Source organism: Crinia signifera, chromosome 3 (assembly GCF_055691185.1).
Source record: "Crinia signifera chromosome 3, ASM5569118v1, whole genome shotgun sequence".
NCBI classification, from domain to species: Eukaryota; Metazoa; Chordata; class Amphibia; order Anura; family Myobatrachidae; genus Crinia; species Crinia signifera.
In genome coordinates, this window is record NC_139219.1 from 323,655,538 (window position 1) to 323,675,537 (window position 20,000).

Genomic DNA, 20,000 nt, shown 5'->3' on the forward strand with positions numbered 1-20,000 from the left:
CTGTGTATGTACGTCAGTGTACACAGCGCTGTGTATGTATGTCAGTGTATATAATAGGTGTACACAGCTCTGTGTATGTATGTCAGTGTATATAATAGGTGTACACAGCGCTGTGTATGTATGTCAGTGTATATAATAGGTGTATACAGTGCTATGTATGTATATCCGTGTGCATAGCGCTGTGTATGTACGTCAGTGTACACAGCGCTGTGTATGTATGTCAGTATATAATAGGTGTACACAGCTCTGTGTATGTATGTCAGTGTATATAATAGGTGTACACAGCGCTATGTATGTATATCCGTGTGCATAGCGCTGTGTATGTATGTCAGTGTACACAGCGCTGTGTATGTATATCCGTGTGCACAGCGCTGTGTATGTATGTCAGTGTACACAGTGCTGTGTATGTATATAAAGGCTCGGATACACCACGGACAGCTATCTGTAAGGATACATAAATCAGTATAGAATGATCACATGTGACCTGGTCAGTAACGCACTAACCCTTTCTCCCATTAGGATCCTGTATACGGCAGAGTGAGGCCGGGACCAAGCAGCCAGAAGCTGTATACACCTCCCAGGCTCTGCGAGGGATCTACTCCATCCAGACACATCCGGGAAACCTAAAATACAGAGCACAGAATAATGTGACCTTCCAGCAGAATATAACACACAGAATCCCCCAGATTTCTCTATCATTATCCTGCTCCCCAATAATACTGGGGGCCCCTATGTTCCAGCATCACTCAGATAACGCACAATGCTATTACTGCATCATCAACACCACATCTGTTACCTACAGATGGAGCAGCTCCCGCCTGAGCTGCTCCTGACTATAGAATCGCCATCCGCCAGCCTGCGCCAACTGACGTAAGGGTTCCGACAGAGCCCTCTGCCACTGATGCCCCCAGCTGCCCCCTAACCCTGCCCGTCTCCCTGAAGCGGAGATGGGCAGGGAAAGTGCTCCCCACCGCCGTGTTGATGGGGACACGGGTGCATGTTAGATGCTTGTTTCCACCAGCCTGGTGATTCCCTGAGCTGGCTGAGAGGCGCTCCAGCCTAGCGATTCCCTGAGATGGCTGAGAGGCGCCCCAGCCTGGCGATTCCCTGAGCTGGCTGAGAGGCGCTCCAGCCTAGCGATTCCCTGAGCTGGCTGAGAGGCGCTCCAGCCTAGCGATTCCCTGAGATGGCTGAGAGGCGCTCCAGCCTGGCGATTCCGTGAGCTGGCTGAGAGGCGCCCCAGCCTGGCGATTCCGTGAGCTGGCTGAGAGGCGCCCCAGCCTGGCGATTCCCTGAGCTGGCTGAGAGGCGCTCCAACCTGGCGATTCCCTGAGCTGGCTGAGAGGCGCTCCAACCTGGCGATTCCCTGAGCTGGCTGAGAGGCGCCCCAGCCTGGCGATTCCCTGAGCTGGCGGAGAGGCGCCACAGCCTGGCGATTCCCTAAGCTGGCTGAGAGGCGCCCCAGCCTGGCGATTCCCTGAGCTGGCTGAGAGGCGCCCCAGCCTGGCGATTCCCTGAGCTGGCTGAGAGGCGCTCCAGCCTAGCGATTCCCTGAGCTGGCTGAGAGGCGCTCCAGCCTAGCGATTCCCTGAGCTGGCTGAGAGGCGCTCCAGCCTAGCGATTCCCTAAGCTGGCTGAGAGGCGCTCCAGCCTGGCGATTCCCTAAGCTGCCTGAGAGGCGCTCCAGCCTGGCGATTCCTTGAGCTGGCTGAGAGGCGCCCCAGCCTGGCGATTCCGTGAGCTGGCTGAGAGGCGCCCCAGCCTGGCGATTCCCTGAGCTGGCTGAGAGGCGCCCCAGCCTGGCGACTCCCTGAGCTGGCTGAGAGGCGCCCCAGCCTGGCGACTCCCTGAGCTGGCTGAGAGGCGCCCCAGCCTGGCGATTCCCTGAGCTGGCTGAGAGGCGCTCCAACCTGGCGATTCCCTGAGCTGGCTGAGAGGCGCCCCAGCCTGGCGATTCCCTGAGCTGGCTGAGAGGCGCCCCAACCTGGCGATTCCCTGAGCTGGCTGATAGGCGCCCCAGCCTGGCGATTCCCTGAGCTGGCTGAGAGGCGCCCCAGCCTGGCGATTCCCTGAGCTGGCTGAGAGGCGCCCCAGCCTGGCGATTCCCTGAGCTGGCTGAGAGGCGCCCCAGCCTGGCGATTCCCTGAGCTGGCTGAGAGGCGCCCCAGCCTGGCGATTCCCTGAGCTGGCTGAGAGGCGCCCCAGCCTGGCGATTCCCTGAGCTGGCTGAGAGGCGCCCCAGCCTGGCGATTCCCTGAGCTGGCTGAGAGGCGCTCCAACCTGGCGATTCCCTGAGCTGGCTGAGAGGCGCCCCAGCCTGGCGATTCCCTGAGCTGGCTGAGAGGCGCCCCAGCCTGGCGATTCCCTGAGCTGGCTGAGAGGCGCCCCAGCCTGGCGATTCCCTGAGCTGGCTGAGAGGCGCCCCAGCCTGGCGATTCCCTGAGCTGGCTGAGAGGCGCCCCAGCCTGGCGATTCCCTGAGCTGGCTGAGAGGCGCCCCAGCCTGGCGATTCCCTGAGCTGGCTGAGAGGCGCCCCAGCCTGGCGATTCCCTGAGCTGGCTGAGAGGCGCCCCAGCCTGGCGATTCCCTGAGCTGGCTGAGAGGCGCCCCAGCCTGGCGATTCCCTGAGGTGGCTGAGAGGCGCCCCAGCCTGGCGATTCCCTGAGCTGGCTGAGAGGCGCCCCAGCCTGGCGATTCCCTGAGCTGGCTGAGAGCCGCTCCAGCCTGGCGATTCCCTGAGCTGGCTGAGAGGCGCTCCAGCCTGGCGATTCCCTGAGCTGGCTGAGAGCCCCTCCAGCCTGGCGATTCCCTGAGCTGGCTGAGAGGCGCTCCAGCCTGGCGATTCCCTGAGCTGGCTGAGAGCCCCTCCAGCCTGGCGATTCCCTGAGCTGGCTGAGAGGCGCTCCAGCCTGGCGATTCCCTGAGCTGGCTGAGAGCCCCTCCAGCCTGGCGATTCCCTGAGCTGGCTGAGAGGCGCTCCAGCCTGGCGATTCCCTGAGCTGGCTGAGAGGCGCCCCAGCCTGGAGATTCCCTGAGCTGGCTGAGAGCCGCTCCAGCCTGGCGATTCCCTGAGCTGGCTGAGAGCTGCGCCATCTCTATATAATATGCAGAACTGTAGTAATAAAGTAACTTGCTAGCGTTATTAGTCGGTGAGGATCCGTGGGATGGGAATCAATGCACCCCCACATTGTACCCCAGTTATTTGGAAAACAGATTATTTCACGTTCCTCCCTATGTGTGAGACAAGCTATGTGCAATACTTATTCTATGGGAATGTCAAACAATTTCTCTCCCATTGTATAAAACTGTTTGTCCACTGGGTGGTGCTATTACATACATACATACATACATACATACATACAGTGCATACATCATACTTTCCAACATTAGACCTACAGCAAGTGGGACGCTGTGTGCAGCCAGCATTTTGGGGGGATGGCCTAGCGACAAGGGGGCATGGCCTATACTTGCCTCTGGCAGGACGCAGGAACCCCCCCCCCAAAAAAAAACAGGACGGTCCCACAAAATGCGGGAGAGTTGGAAGGTATACATGCATACATACATAAACAATGCACAAGGGGCACATGTGAAAAGAGCATACAGAAAGGTGGTGTAATACTAATAACAAAAGCCAGGGAGCGCTGGTAGGAGTGTAAGCAGTGGGACAAGCCAATAGGACATACTGGAGAAGTGATAATGCAGCAGCCATTCGGCCCCTGTAACATGACAGTTAGGAGCTGACTGGCTTAAGCTGTCCATACACCTACAGACTGATTGTCCTATCTGGCTGGATGGAACAAACACCTGGTAATATCTGAGTGACAGTTTTGGGCAGTTTTCCAGCATCTCACAGCAAATGGTCAACTGTCATCTGCTGTCATCCACTACCAGGCGTTGGTTCCAACCAGCCAGATCAGACAATCAATCTGTAGCTGTATGGCCAGCTTATGTGTGTCACATGGGAACTTACATATAACATACATGTGATATAATCTGCAGCGAGTTACCAGGGATAACCTCACATTTGGGGAGACCATGGAGAGATGTCTGAAAAACAGGGATTTATCACCTTACATCTCAAACCGATAAAAAGGAACCTGAAAAAACATTATTTATTTTATTACTTTTTCAACCAACTTTTATATTACCCCCCCCCCCCACTGCATATAAGGATCACACTGTAAGAAAGCTTTCCAGCATTTCCAAGCAAATGGTCAGCTGCCATTTGCTCTCATCCATAACCATGTTTTTGTTCCAACCAGCCAGATCTGAAGAATCCAATCCCAAGATTTCAGGTTTATTTAACAGTCTGCGATGTGGGACAGTGTCAAAAGCCTTACTAAAGTCTAGATAAGCTACAGCTACAGCCCCACCTTGATCTATTACTTTAGTCACCCAGTCAAAAAAGTCAATAAGATTTGTTTGACATGGTCTTCCCCCAGTAAACCCATGCTGTTTCGGATCCTGTAAATTGCTAATTTTGAGATATTCTACAACTTTTTGTTTTAAGAGTGTTTCCATCAATTTCCCTACTACTGATGTAATGCCTGGTACACACCAGGACGATCCTGCTCGTGAGCAACCGGCACAGAAAAAGCCCCTGATGTGATCGCGATCCGATTGCGACCCTTACCCACTACAATGGTCATTTTTGAGATCCTACCTGTAGCAGATAGGATCTCAGAAAAGACCTAACGACCCGCGGGGCCGCGCATCGGATCGGGATCGAATCAAAAGGGCAGCGAAATGGCCCAAAACACGGCCGATTTACATACAATTGGTCGAGATTGTATCTACATTTGCTCGTTTTGGGCCATATCATTGAATAATTCTGTTAATGGTTTTACCAGCTCCCCTTTAAGCTCTTTTAGTATCCTTGGATGTATCCCATCTGGCCCCATTGATTTATCCACTTTCAGTTTTGAGAGTTCTGTGAGGACTTTCTCCTCTGTAAATGTACTTTTTCTGTGGCCCATTTCCCTCTCTGTCAGCAGTGAAAGCAGCAGAAATAATTATTAATATGATCTGCTATTACATTGTCCCCCTCAAGAAGACTTCCACTCACTGTCTTTAGTCTTATTATTCCACTTTTTGATTTTCTCCTTTCACTTATATACCTCAAAAAAGTTCCCCCCCCTTTACCCACTGACTGGGCCATTTTCTCCTCAGTCTGTGGTTTTGCACATCTAATTATCTTCTTAGCCTCCTTCTGTCTAACAAGATACCCCTCTTTGTCCTCATTATTCTGCGTCTGCTTAAATTTCTGAAAGGCCAACGTTTTTGCTCTCACAATACTTGTTACCTCTTTCGCAAACCACAATGGCTTCCTTTTCCTTGTGTTTTTCCTAACTCTTTTGACACAAAGGGCCTTATTTTGGTTCACTCTTTCTGACAAAATCCTTCTTAGATGGACAGAACCATGTGCACTGCAGGGGTGCAAATGTAAAATGTGCAGAGAAAATTAGATTTGGGTGAGTTATTTTGTTTATGTTCAGGGTAAATACAGACTGCTTTATTTTTACACTGCAATATAGATCTCACTTTGAAGTAAAACCCCACCCAAATCTATCTCTCTCTGCAGAAGTAACATGTGCCCCCCTGCAGTGCACATGGTTTTGTCAGAAAGAGTGAACCAAAATAAGGCCCAAAGTTCTGTTGCTTTTAGAATTGCACTTTTAAATTTTTCCCACTTCTCCTGCACTCCTTCCAAGTTCCTCCTGACGTCAGCCGCCCGTCCTCTCTTTGTCCGGCGCTCGCAAATATAAGTCAGTCTCAACAGACTTATATTTGCGAAGGCGGGTAAAACCCAACCACGGAATGATTTCGGATTTGCGGGCACATGCGAGGGGATACGGCGGCGACAGGGATACGTGGGGTGGTGTCACAGGGACGGTAACCTGCGAGCTTAGCGGGTTACCGGGTCAATCAGAATGACCCCCCTTGGGTTACGGTAGAACTCTGGGCAGGTTCAGTTAAAATCAATGTTAACCTTTTTTTCATTCCCTCCGCAGGAACTGGAGGACAGATTTTTTAAGCTGAGTGTGTTGGTGCACACAGTGTGAGTGTTGTTATTATCCCTCATCTGTATAACGGAGTGCTGTCACATGGCCCAGCAATCCCTATAATATTCTGTATATTCTGTTTCTAGGAAATTTCGCAAAACCCCCAAAAAGAACTGGGTGATTGGATATAAAGCCCGGAAGCGTCTTGTAAGTTATTTACATTTCTTATATATATCTCTATGGGACCCATTTATTATGTAATATTTGCAGAATATGTTACGTATCCCCTAAATGTATGTAGGAGGGACCCCAGCAGGAATCTCTGATCCCTTCTGCATTCTCTCCTGTCCCGTCGCTTCCCCCAAATGCTCCCCTATGTATACGCTCAGGAATGGTGACACGTATAACACACGTGTAATAATAATCTTCTGTTTCCCCTCTGCAGCAAGTGCTGAAGCCTGTTAGGGTCCCTGAGAGATGACACAGGGTCTGACAACTACCTTCAATGTACAGTCAGAGGTTCCATGAGTGACAGCCGGCTGGAGACCTGAAATGAACGCACACAGAGTATCTCAGCAGACCTTTCTGATCTGAAGTTTATTCTTAAGGTGCTCATAGTTATACCCAAAATGTGGGATCCAATCCACGTCAGTGCTCATTAAATATTTATTTTGACGTTTTAAGCTAAAGCAATAAATTCATACTTTTTACTAAGATGTCAAAACAAAAGTTTGTTTATAATAGAAATAATTGGATCAATGTTAATAAGCAAGCAGTCACTGTGCCTCCTCCTTCTGATTCTCAGAACATTGGAAAACGCTATCTTCATGTCGCAGGTGCAATATCTTCTGACCTTGGTAACATCTGATAACGCAGAGATTTGTTTGATAAGATTAGATATGATTGATAACCCAAACCTGTATATATTTACTTTATTACCTTGAAATATAACGGCAACGCTGAAATGATTGCACACCCACACAACCTTGTTATAAAATGTATGACAATGCTTTACTTAAAGAATAGCTTCATTACAGGTATTTACAAATGCAGACTAACACAAGAAACATAAAACTGACTAGCTAATACTTAAACAGTAATTCTAAATCAAATCAAAATGGACACCTTTCAAGGACAGTGATCAGCCATGATTAAACCTCCTTCATAGTTACCTCCAGCCCCCCGTGCTTGCTTGTTCTTCCTCAACTGCCTTCCCCCTCCTTCTGTAACTGATATTTAAGCCTTAATCACATTAATTAATTACTCATAAGCATTGAGTCTTATTGGAAAGCTCTGCTTTCAATCATGATGTCATAATTAACCCAACACCCAACTTCAGTGGCCTTGTGGGTCTACGCATGTGTGGCCTTGTTCCCATATTATTCAGTTTGTGGAGACTAGCTTTCTGTCCTTGCTACATTATACTGTCAACATCACATTCTTAAACTTCTAAAACCAAAAACAATTCTCAACAAGAAATCACTTTTATAGCACTGTTCTGAATGACATATTATAACTGTTTAGCGCAAAGGGAAGGCCTCATACGCAGTGAATAGTACATTGTGCAACAAGCTAAAGTCATCTGCAGCAATAATAGCAGCAGTCAGGAAAACAGAATATAATAAAAGCATAGATTTATTGATTCGTTGATTTTCTGTATTATCACATCTCTTACAATCACCTCAAACTTTTCCATCTTATGCTGAAATTAAAATCTGTTCTGCTAAAAGCATTTTAAATAAAATACATTTAAAGGGACAGTGATAGAACTGAATAACCTATATAAAACTTAAACCTTATATGTATATAAAAGGTTAGAATCATATCTATACTCTATCATTTCCTCCTGTTGATTCCACCTTTTACTGATAATCTACAGGGATAGGTGAGGATAATAGCCTATACCTGCGTTGCGCTGATCCTTGACAATTGGCAATATGTGGAAGTACATATTTCCTATACAGACTATTAGAGGGTCAAGGGATAGTTTATATACTTAGTATCGTTATTGGTTATTATCCATTATAAAAACTAAAGTATACAGTATATGCAAAATGGTTGCTTAATATAATGCGGCTTCTCTCAGTTCCTCCTGTTTGTGACAATCTATCAGTACAGTTGACCTGCCTAACGAGGAGCACACAGTCCACCATAATGGTGCTAATGGCTATTTCTCCACGAGCAGATGCTGTCATCACTTCAGGTGGAGGGTAATGACCATTCACACATATCCATCATAGTAAACTGTCTACCGCTCTTCCCTCTGTAAAGTGTTTGTGTAGTGTTATAAAACCTGGAGGATTCAAACTGAGGTTTATAGCATCGCATCTCTAGTTTCCCTTATCTTTTTACATGTCATTTTCTTTGTCAGATTTCTCATCAGGGAGTCTTGTGAGATTTACTTTCAGAATTAATTGTTCATTTATTAAGTCCATTTGCAATGTCCTTTCACTTATGATTTCCACCATAGTCCAACATTTTTAGTTCTTCTAGTACATTGTTGCCAATAGTAAAGAACATCTTGTCTATGTTGTGGCGACTTTATCTTGTAACACATCAATAATTAAAATTCATGTGATTGACCAAATCTTGTACATCACAGGGTGCGATTCTTTTTTCTTGTTTCTGGAACAAAAACCAAGTGTGAGTATTTTACCTATCAGTCATAATACAAATTTTACCAGAACATAGGGAACTATAAATAAAACCTTTAAGCCAGGTTACTGGATTTTTCCATGAGTTTAGCCATTTATTTTCACTATAAACTTTGGCAACTTGGCTTTTTAACTCTTTAACTTGGAATAGGTGGTTCTCAATGGCTTCAACAACTTCATATGTGTCATTAAAGTAAGTAAAACAAGCTTCTTTTACACCAATGCACATTCCCACTTATTATGTACAGTTCTGGCAATTGTCATACTGTACTACATTGGATTAATTATCAATGACCACACAAGGGTCACAATAATCACCATTAATGCAGCAGAAGACATTATACATCCCAAAAAACCCTTATCAGATTTTGAACCTATTGAACTGTATTTATGCATGGTACAGTACAATGATTGGATAATACTTCCTTTTAGGCTTTCTTGTATCCCAATGTCCTTATTTGCCACTTTTTGATACAATCGGTGCAGTCAATAGACCTTGGCATAGACTTTCAACTCAGGGTTCAAGAACTTTTCTGAAGTATTTCCATAGTCACTCAGTCTTCAAGTTGCAGCTTGTAACTTATATCTACATTAGTATCTTGGATAGACAAAAAAACTTGACAATGGACAGTTAGTTAAATCACCATATATACATTATAACTTCAAATATTCAAATTATGCCTTATATGATATTTACTAGTATTGTATCTATTTGTCTTAATTTCTCCCATCATTGAATAACCTTTGAATATGTTTTTATACTGCAGCCTCAGTGTTTGCTGACTTGTAAAGCCATTTCTCCAGCCAGTGTCTGTATTCACACAAGGGCAAATTCATATCTTAAGACCCAGGGCAACTGGGTGAAGATCACTTGTTTCCATTAAAAGGGTGGGTACATTGTGTATGTTTACAACCTTTTCTCAGGTTCTATAATGCACACTTCAGCCTGTTGCAAAGGCCTGTGTGGACTCTAGTGGTTTTCTATTGTTTCCCACCTATAACTTTATACGCATGCTGCCAGGCATAATGTTGGCAGACAGCGCTTTTTCCCAGACACCACTCGTCAAAGCCTTTCAGCTCCTTGCTTCTTACCTCCTTGCTCAGAAGCTTATTGTAGGAGCAACAAGTGTGTCTTCTTGCTTAGCACTTTTGGGTTCTATGTCCATCTGATGGTCGGGTGTATTCAATAACTGTAACACGGCTTACCTGCCTTGCAGGATATTAGCCATACTATTGCCCATAGTCAGCGTACAATACCGCTGAGATCAATATGATGAAACCTAAAGCAAACACTATCTATCAGCAATATTATTTACAGTACACATTTCTTTTGTATCTCTTTGGCTGCTTCTAACGTAACAGTCTGTATGTGAGACATCTGCAGCGGCCCCCCGCTACACTCCCTGATTCTGACTCTAATGTAACAGTCTGTATGTGAGACATCTGCAGCGTCCCCCCGCTACACTCCCTGATTCTGACTCTAATGTAACAGTCTGTATGTGAGATATCTGCAGCGTCCCCCGCTACACTCCCTGATTCTGACTCCAGTGTAACAGTCTGTATGTGAGACATCTGCAGCGTCCCCCGCTACACTCCCTGATTCTGACTCTAATGTAACAGTCTGTATGTGAGACATCGGCAGCGTCCCCCGCTACACTCCCTGATTCTGACTCTAGTGTAACAGTCTGTATGTGAGACATCTGCAGCGTCCCCCCGCTACACTCCCTTATTCTGACTCTAGTGTAACAGTCTGTATGTGAGACATCTGCAGCGCCCCCCCGCTACACTCCCTGATTCTGACTCTAATGTAACAGTCTGTATGTGAGACATCTGCAGCGTCCCCCCGCTACACTCCCTTATTCTGACTCTAGTGTAACAGTCTGTATGTGAGACATCTGCAGCGTCCCCCCGCTACAATCCCTGATTCTGACTCTAATGTAACAGTCTGTATGTGAGACATCTGCAGCGTCCCCCCGCTACACTCCCTTATTCTGACTCTAGTGTAACAGTCTGTATGTGAGACATCTGCAGCGTCCCCCCGCTACACTCCCTTATTCTGACTCTAGTGTAACAGTCTGTATGTGAGACATCTGCAGCGTCCCCCCGCTACACTCCCTGATTCTGACTCCAGTGTAACAGTCTGTATGTGAGACATCTGCAGCGTCCCCCGCTACACTCCCTGATTCTGACTCTAATGTAACAGTCTGTATGTGAGACATCTGCAGCGTCCCCCCGCTACACTCCCTGATTCTGACTCTAATGTAACAGTCTGTATGTGAGACATCTGCAGCGTCCCCCCGCTACACTTCCTGATTCTGACTCTAGTGTAACAGTCTGTATGTGAGACATCTGCAGCGTCCCCCGCTACACTCCCTGATTCTGACTCTAATGTAACAGTCTGTATGTGAGACATCTGCAGCGTCCCCCCGCTACACTCCCTGATTCTGACTCTAATGTAACAGTCTGTATGTGAGACATCTGCAGCGTCCCCCCGCTACACTCCCTGATTCTGACTCCAGTGTAACAGTCTGTATGTGAGACATCTGCAGCGTCCCCCCGCTACACTCCCTGATTCTGACTCTAACGTAACAGTCTGTATGTGAGACATCTGCAGCGTCCCCCCGCTACACTCCCTGATTCTGACTCTAGTGTAACAGTCTGTATGTGAGACATCTGCAGCGTCCCCCGCTACACTCCCTGATTCTGACTCTAATGTAACAGTCTGTATGTGAGACATCTGCAGCGTCCCCCCGCTACACTCCCTTATTCTGACTCTAGTGTAACAGTCTGTATGTGAGACATCTGCAGCGTCCCCCCGCTACACTCCCTGATTCTGACTCTAGTGGAAACAATGAAGCTGGTCTCAGACTTGTACAGCACTTAAGGATTACATTGGAGGGCGTTAGGAGCGCTACTTCATATTTAGTTTGTTAAATGTTTATAACCGTAAATTATTATCATACTAAAGTAATGCAGTATACAGTATTGGCATTTTCTGATAACCAATATAAGCGTGTGTCTTTACCTTTAGTAGCTGATTTCTCTTAATATATGAAACAAACAAAACTTTTGTTAAATCAAATAGGATAAAATACATTTTATTTTCTGCTGTGAATCTTTCTGCAGACAAATATCTTATCTGAAGTAACAAATCATCTGTATTGAAAATAATACAATGCACGGGGACTCATAGCCCCTTCTACAAAGTGCACACCTGCTGACACTTTTGTACACTGTGATATGACTGAACACAGTTAAATTAATCAAAATAAAATAGATTTTAGTTGATCTGTTCAGATTTTAACCAAATGTTCTGTTTTGCTCTATTAAATACACACCATACGTTGAGGTAGAAAACTGTTAAGAGATATATACAAGAATTTTTTACACATTTTCAGAATTAATTATGTATATTTTCAGACTTTAAACATCATACAAGCACCTTGGACAGACAGAAGATTTGCATCGTCTGAGATAACATGTAACATTATTTGACGTTTTGACTGTTATTAAGGGCTTTTTATATTGGAGCTGAAACAAAACCATTTCTTTAAATTACAGTACTAGTCAAGTGCTGATATGTGATATGCAAATCAGCTGTAAATGCAAAGAACTAAATTTGCATCAATCTTTACAGAATATACAGATATCATTCAAATAACTTTTAAACTTTACAAATAACGTATATACTTAGCAAAAGAGTTTCATATCATTAAAGATAAATCTGAGGGTTAAAGTATTCAGCACTGATCTTACAGCTTGCATTTCACAGTTAAAGTTCTAGCAACATATATTATTTTGCAGAAGCCAAACCCCCCCCTTTTTTAACTCCTCCTTGGAATTCCTTTGGTTAGCATCAAAGACACATTTATTTAACAGTTTTTACTTAGGGTATCCCGCTGCGCCTTACAATTAAAACCAAAATAATAGATCAAAACTGGGTCATAAAAGACACACAAAGATTGGAAAGCCATAATCAGTTGCAGGAATGATTTCATTCATTTTATATTCAATGTGCCTTAAGCTCACATCACTTGTACACTGTATTTTAAAGATTTCATTTAATTTTTTTGCTCAGTGTTCAAGTGTGCTTACAAATATTCTGGAAAGCATACAATCAGTATCCACTTTAGTGGTGTGATACAATTCTGTGACAACACAACTTATACACTCATGTTTTGAAGATGTTAACTGCTCGTTCTGATTATCTTTCCAAAATCTGTGCAAATTCTCATGGGGGTCAAGGGTGCTAACTGTCGGTATGTTTCATACCTATATCTTTATGATGTAATTTTCCTTATAATTGATATATCTTGTCACTGTAATCTTGTGACACACCCTGTTTCTTCTAGCTGACAGTCAAATTAACCTTATGAACTACAACAATGTCTAGGGCAGTGGTGGCCAACCCGAGGCTCTTGAGCCTCATGCGGCTCTCCCCCTTGTAAAGTGCGGCTCCTGCTGCCCGCCGCCCACCGTCCGTCCCAGTCCCCACTGCTCCCGGTTCCCTGAATCCCTTCTCCTTCTGAGGGGAGGAGAGCGCGCATTGCGCATCTCTCCTACCCCTTACTGTGCATCCTTGTGACTGGGCCGTGGCTAGCAGCCAATCATGAGCCGGCCAGCGAGCTTTGATTGGTGGACGGATCAGTCACAGGGAAGCATACCCGGCACTGTGTGGTGCATACCTGGCACCGTGGGGGGCATATGTGTATCTGGCACTATTGGGGGCATATGTATATATGGCACTGCACTATTGGAGGCATATTTGTATCGCATACACCCAAGGGGTCAAAATAGACTACACCCCTTTTTGTGGCGCATGCGCCTTCGGCGCGCGCATGATGTCGGCTCTTTAGCTTGACTACCGATATTTTTCGGCTCTTTACCTCTGACCGGTTGGCCAGCCCTGGTCTAGGGGAACTTAAAATTCAAGATAGAGAAATACTCTTCATTTAGACAAACATAAGAGTTATAATTATGGGCTTTAAACAAAAAATCAACCTAACGATTCCAATATATCTGCAATTACATGTAACTGAAAAGCAGTTATTACAAATCTCTTTCCCCCCCAAAAAAAATATATAGCACAGTTCTGTCTGATAATTCAATAACAAGATAATTAAGATGTGGACGCGTTTTTAGAAAATAACTAAAATAAACAAAAACCTTATTTTGATAACTGCAATAGTATAAATGTTTCAACAATGAAATCACCAATTAGCAGTTCTCCCTATTTAAGAACACCAGACAAAAATATCAATATACAATAGTTCTGCGAGTATATTATTTGTTTGCATAAACCTGTGTAATGATCTGTGTAAGTGCATGGACATAGGATGGTGGTGGAGAGGATGCTGTTTCTATCTCTCTCATTGGTGTACCTAGAAGCGCTGCCTCTGGTGGTGCCCCTGGTATTATGGGCTGCACAGGGTGTATTTATTGTAATGGGTTGTCATCATCTAATTTTTTCAGATTTTTTTGTCTCTATTTCTTTAGCTGCTGTTATCCAAATGGTCACTGCATTTATGTTTTGCTATACAATTTTTATTACAGGAAGCAAATTTTTCCCAACTGTCAACATGTAAACTGCCCTCTGGCGGAAAGCCAGCTCTTTTAAAAACCTTTTTTATTCATTTTAGTGCATTCTCCCCCTCACGCTGCCTAATGACATCTATGGGTTTGTCTGGCCGTGACATCTTTCTAGACCGTGTTCCCATGACTCCACTTATGGCCTTTTCTCCCCTCACACTGATGTGAGTACCTTTATGGGAGATCTTATGGCCTTTTCTCCCCTCACACTGATGTGAGTACCTTTATGGGAGACCTTATGGCCTTTTCTCCCCTCACACTGATGTGAGTACCTTTATGGGAGATCTTATGGCCTTTTCTCCCCTCACACTGATGTGAGTACCTTTATGGGAGACCTTATGGCCTTTTCTCCCCTCACACTGATGTGAGTACCTATATGGGAGACCTTATGGCCTTTTCTCCCCTCACACTGATGTGAGTACCTTTATGGGAGACCTTATGGCCTTTTCTCCCCTCACACTGATGTGAGTACCTTTATGGGAGATCTTATGGGCTTTTCTCCCCTCACACTGATGTGAGTACCTTTATGGGAGACCTTATGGCCTTTTCTCCCCTCACACTGGTGTGAGTACCTTTATGGGAGACCTTATGGCCTTTTCTCCCCTCACACTGATGTGAGTACCTTTATGGGAGACCTTATGGCCTTTTCTCCCCTCACACTGATGTGAGTACATTTATGGGAGACCTTATGGCCTTTTCTCCCCTCACACTGATGTGAGTACCTTTATGGGAGACCTTATGGTCTTTTCTCCCCTCACACTGATGTGAGTACATTTATGGGAGACCTTATGGCCTTTTCTCCCCTCACACTGATGTGAGTACCTTTATGGGAGATCTTATGGTCTTTTCTCCCCTCACACTGATGTGAGTACCTTTATGGGAGACCTTATGGCCTTTTCTCCCCTCACACTGATGTGAGTACCAGGGCCGGATTAACAATGGGCCTGATGGAGCTACAGCTCCAGGCCCACTCTCCAAATAGGCCCATTTGTAGCTGAGGGCCAGGGCTTTCCAATGAGCCCAGCCCCGTGTTGCTAGCCCTCCGGGAACCGGAGATACCGCCAGGCAAACCTGGAACATTTTACCCATAGAATAACCTGCTAATTCCGACCTCCACCCGGTTCCAACAGCTGCCAGTTCCCCCTCTGGCATCACAGAAGCTTGAGGTTGATCCCAGTCAAACCCAAATCGCTGGGCCTTCAATATGATACCTGGTCCATATGGGTTAATTGGTTCTAGAGATATTGCGGGTAAACCAATTTTTTTTTTTCATTTCTGGCTGTTCATGTTGTTTGAGGACAGATTTCTCTGGAACCAAACGGCCCATTTTCACGGGACCAAAATCATTCAAAGCCTACATGTAAATGGTTCAGTTGGTTCCAAAGATATAGCTGGTTGTTTAAAGGGGGGTGGGGGTGGTTTTCACTCCCCCTCACACCAGAAAATGCAGGGACTAGGTTGGTGTAAAAGGGGCCAGTCTGGGAATGTCCCTGCACGATCCTGGGACCATATTTCCGGGTAAGTCCCTGAATTTTCTGGTGTGAGAGGGGTATTATTTTAAATAGTCATGCAGTGCTCTGAATAAAGCCGGGTAGCCCCCTGCTCTCTGCCCGGCTGTCAATGGCTGTAATTTATTCCCTGGCGGCTGCTGTCCCCCAGTTACCGCGAGCATGTATTCCCCCTTGGCAATGAGCGTGTAATCCCACATGGCAACGAGCATGGAACCCCTGGCAATGAACATGGAACCCCTGACAATGAACATGTAGGTAAGCAACACTTATGCAGCATAATTTTTAATAGCCATTATGGTGTTTGGCATAATACATAATGGAGATTATGGTGTGAGGCTTAACATGTAATGGGCATTATGGTGTAAATTTTTAATGTGCGCCTTCGGCGCACAATGCCCCTATTTATGAAGCATATTGTGCATTATTACTCAATCTGTTTGGTATAGTGCAGGCATGTCCAAACTATGGCCCTCCAGCTGTTGTGAAACTACAAGTCCCATCATGCATTGCCACAGTTTTGCTATTAGGGAATGCTAAAACTATGTCAAGGCATGCTGGGACGTGTAGTTTCACAACAGCTGGAGGGCCACTGTTTGGACATACCTGGTATAGTGTGTATTTTGGCTCAATCCATGTGGCAAAATGTGAATTTTGACTTAATCTGTGTGGCATAACATGAATTTTGACTCAATCTGTGTGCCATAGTGTGAATTTTGGCTCAATCGGTATGAATTTTGTCTCATTCCATGTGGCATAATGTGTAAGAAGCAAGTACAGTATAAGGGGTTACTATTGTGTTGCATGATTTGTATAAGGGGTATATGGTGTGGTAAACTTAGCTGACCACATAAAAGGTGCTGAAATGTTGTCTACCAAGTTTTGGCTTTCAGTATTTTATTTATGACTGGAGTGCCGCCTCACCCCGCAAGTATCTTAGGACATCGGCATCCTGTGGGTGCACCTTTGGAGGGCACCCTCCAATATATCTCCCAGCATTTATCTTATGCCAGCCCCCTGCCTTTTCCAGGCATATATAATTTGTTGAAAGTATTTACACAAATACAGACACACCCATGAGCAGACCACCCAAACAGAACACTGGTTAAGCCCCCACATTATTAGGTGCTGGCCACAACCCCTATTATTGCGCATAATAGGCCCTTGATCATTTTCAGCTCCAGGCCCATTTAGACTTTAATCTGTCTCTGGTGAGTACCTTTATGGGAGATCTTATGGAGGTTTATGGACTGTATACACAGAACCCTTCCTTATCTCCCCTCACACTGATGTGAGAATCCTTTATGGGAGACCTTATTAGATGTATTAGTTTACCTTATGTAGTAGTAGTAGTAGTAGTACGTTTATTTATAAGGCGCCGCAAAGTGTCCGCAGCGCCGTACATAGCAAACAAAAAAAAAACAAATTACAAGGTAACGTACAGGGTGTGTTGAAAGATACAGTATAAATAGGGGTATAGCTGGTAGAACTAAAATCAGCGACAGTTCAGAAGTAGGTGTCAAAATTGTCAAGGAGACTGAAGATGAAGTAGAGGAAGGGAAGAACAGGACAGGAGCACAGGTGAGGTAATGAGGTAGGGTGAGTACGTGAGGAAGGAGGGCCCTGCTCATAAGAGTTAACATACTAAAAATAGGTGGGTGGACGAACGAAATACAATAGGATAAGTAGGAACGGAGGGGAACGGAGGCAGGATAGGAGGATCAAAAGAGGTTAGGAGGAGGGATAGGCTAGTCGAAAAAAGTGGGTTTTGAGGGAGCGCTTGAAGGAGGTAAGGGAATCAGATAGCCTGATGGGTGGCGGGAGGTTGTTCCAGTGCAGGGGGGCAGCGCGAGAGAAATCTTGGACACGGGAGTGGGAGGAGGTGATTAGGTGAGAGGTCAGTCGGCGGTCAGCGATGGAGCGAAGAGGACGGGAGGGAGTGTGGATAGAGATCAGTGAAGAGAGGTAGGGAGCTGTGGAGGAGGAGAGAGCCTTGTAGGTGGTGGTGAGGAGTTTAAAGAGAACTCGGAAAGGAATGGGGAGCCAGTGAAGAGATAAACAGAGGGGGGAGGCGGAGGTAGAGCGGCGGGAGAGGAAGATGAGCCTAGCAGCAGCGTTAAGAATGGATTGGAGAGGTGCGAGGCGGGTGAGAGGTAGCCCAGAGAGAAGGATGTTGCAGTAGTCAAGGCGGGAGATGACAAGAGAGTGAATGAGAATTTTGGTCGCGTCAGTGGAGAGGAATGGTCTGATGCGTGAGATGTTGCGTAGGTGAAAGCGGCAAGACTGTGAGAGAGCACGAATGTGGGGGGTGAAAGAGAGGGAGGAGTCAATGATGACACCGAGGCAGCGCGTTTGGTCGGTGGACGTGATCTCGGTTTCACCAATGCTGATGGAGATAGTGGGAGAAGAGGGGATGTTCGGGGGATGGAAGATTAGAAGTTCAGTTTTAGCCATGTTTAGTTTCAGGAAGCGTTGGGTCATCCAGGCTGAGATGGCCGTGAGGCATTCGGAGACCTTGGACAGGAGTGATGGGGATAAGTCGGGGGAGGAGAGATAGATTAGGGTATCATCAGCATAAAGGTGGTAATGAAAACCATAGGAGCTGATGAGGGTGCCCAGAGAGGTGGTGTAGAGGGAGAGTACACTGTGAGTGGTGTGAGTACACTGTATGGGAGACGGAGTATATGTATCCTTTAGTCCTCTCCTTAGGGACCTGTTCTGGTCAGTATCTCCTTCACCTTATGGAGGTACTGTATCTTTAAGTTTACAGGAGACCTGCTCTAGTCAGTACTCCTGTAATTCTTTCCCCAAGAGAAGCTTTAATATCTGTCAGTGGGATCTTTTGCTTCCTTCTGTTCTAGTAATTTTTGCCAGGTGTATCCTCCATACAGCAGGAGTGTAATGGCTTTTCAATGTGGGTGCCTTTTAAAATGGTTATTTTGCTGTATGGGTTAGCCATTGTTTCAGCCACAAATATTCCTCCTTTTGTTTGTTTGCCAGAGATTCCTTTCAATACAGAAATCCCACTTTTTTTGTGTTTGCAACAGAATATTTGCTGTGCAGGCTGGACAATTAAATCTGGTTTGCCTGTCTATTTGTTCTTTTGCCTTACTCCCTGTGCAGCGAGACGGACAGGCACGTATTAATGTCCTCCCCAGATCCACCATGTAGTGTTGTAATGTTATCTTTACTTCTCTGGGGAGGAGGTTTCCTCTCCCTGGCCCTTATTCTAAATCGGACGGTACGGCCCGCGTGCGGCCGTACCGCCGATGTTTTTATTCTGCACATGCGCAGAGGTCAATCTGCGCATGTGCAGCCCCCTTCGCCGCAGACGGATTTCGTCCGCCGCAAAGGGGGCGTATAGGGGCGTGAGGGGCTTCATACCCTCATTTCCCTATGTGTACGCCCCGCGTTTCATGGGCGTTCCCATGCAAACGCGGGGCGTATGCATGGTAATGAGGGTATGACGCAACTCATGGGGGCGGAAAGCTGACGTCGCCGGATGTCAGCTCTCAGCCCCCATGCAAGCTATCACACGGACGATTGTCCGTGTGGTCTCAGCTTGCGGGAGCTGCTGGGGCGTGCGGACCTGCCTTCGATGGTCGACGACCATCGAATGCAGGGGGCAGCTCCCACCATGGTGGAGGCGTACGCCTCCACCATTTTTATGCGGATCGCCAGCCGTCCGTGTACGGACGGCCGTGGCGATCCGTCTCGTGGGCGGGGATTGGTTTGTGCGGCCGGAGCACCGTGTGCGGCTCCGGCCGCACCAACCAGAATAAGGGCCCCTGTCTGAGTGCGCTGGTCAGTTTGCCTGGGTGATAGGAGTGATGTGAGTCTTATATTTGATGTTGGACAAATGAGTGAGGGTCTGATATTTGTCCCGTTTTCCTGTGTAGTGGGATATGTCAGTACCTCAAGCCAGGTTCTTCCTATTACTGCTAATAGGTCACCTGCATTTACACAATGTGTTCCCACAGTTATAGTCAAATTACATCTAACATCAGGATTGGTAGTTGATACACCTCCTACATAAACACCATTTGTGGCAATATGATCAGCCATCCCAACTAGTATAGATATTCTAGTCCCTTGTGTTTTTAATATTAGATTCCCAGTAACACAGACATAACTTTTTATAAAAAGTGTAGCATACTTCAAAAGAATAGTGATAGAAATATCAACAATACATACAGTGAAAATAGCAGTGGTAGTGTGGAGCATATATCATTGATCAGACTTCATAC

At 46.0% G+C, this 20,000-nt stretch overlaps 2 protein-coding genes across 7 annotated transcripts in view; one reads left to right on the forward strand and one right to left on the reverse strand.

Moving 5' to 3' along the window:
* Nucleotides 1-1,143, reverse strand: part of LOC146064856 (uncharacterized) — a 27,323-nt gene extending 26,180 nt beyond the window's left edge. The window contains exon 1 of the mRNA XM_083178786.1: nucleotides 505-1,143. The gene's annotated coding sequence lies outside the window, so the exon portion shown is untranslated. The remainder of the gene's footprint in view (nucleotides 1-504) is intronic.
* LOC146064857 (uncharacterized) overlaps nucleotides 1-20,000 on the forward strand; it is a 116,127-nt gene that overhangs the window by 85,700 nt on the left and 10,427 nt on the right. For 2 of the 6 annotated variants that reach the window (XR_014471860.1, XR_014471857.1), the window contains exons 1-3: nucleotides 2,682-6,058; nucleotides 6,149-6,209; nucleotides 6,448-9,544. The exons of 1 other annotated variant lie outside the window; for it this stretch is intronic. The gene's annotated coding sequence lies outside the window, so the exon portion shown is untranslated. Of the gene's footprint in view, nucleotides 1-2,681; nucleotides 6,059-6,148; nucleotides 6,210-6,447; nucleotides 9,545-20,000 lie in introns of those variants that run through there. 3 more of the 6 variants (XR_014471858.1, XR_014471859.1, XR_014471861.1) reach the window with 3 other exon arrangements.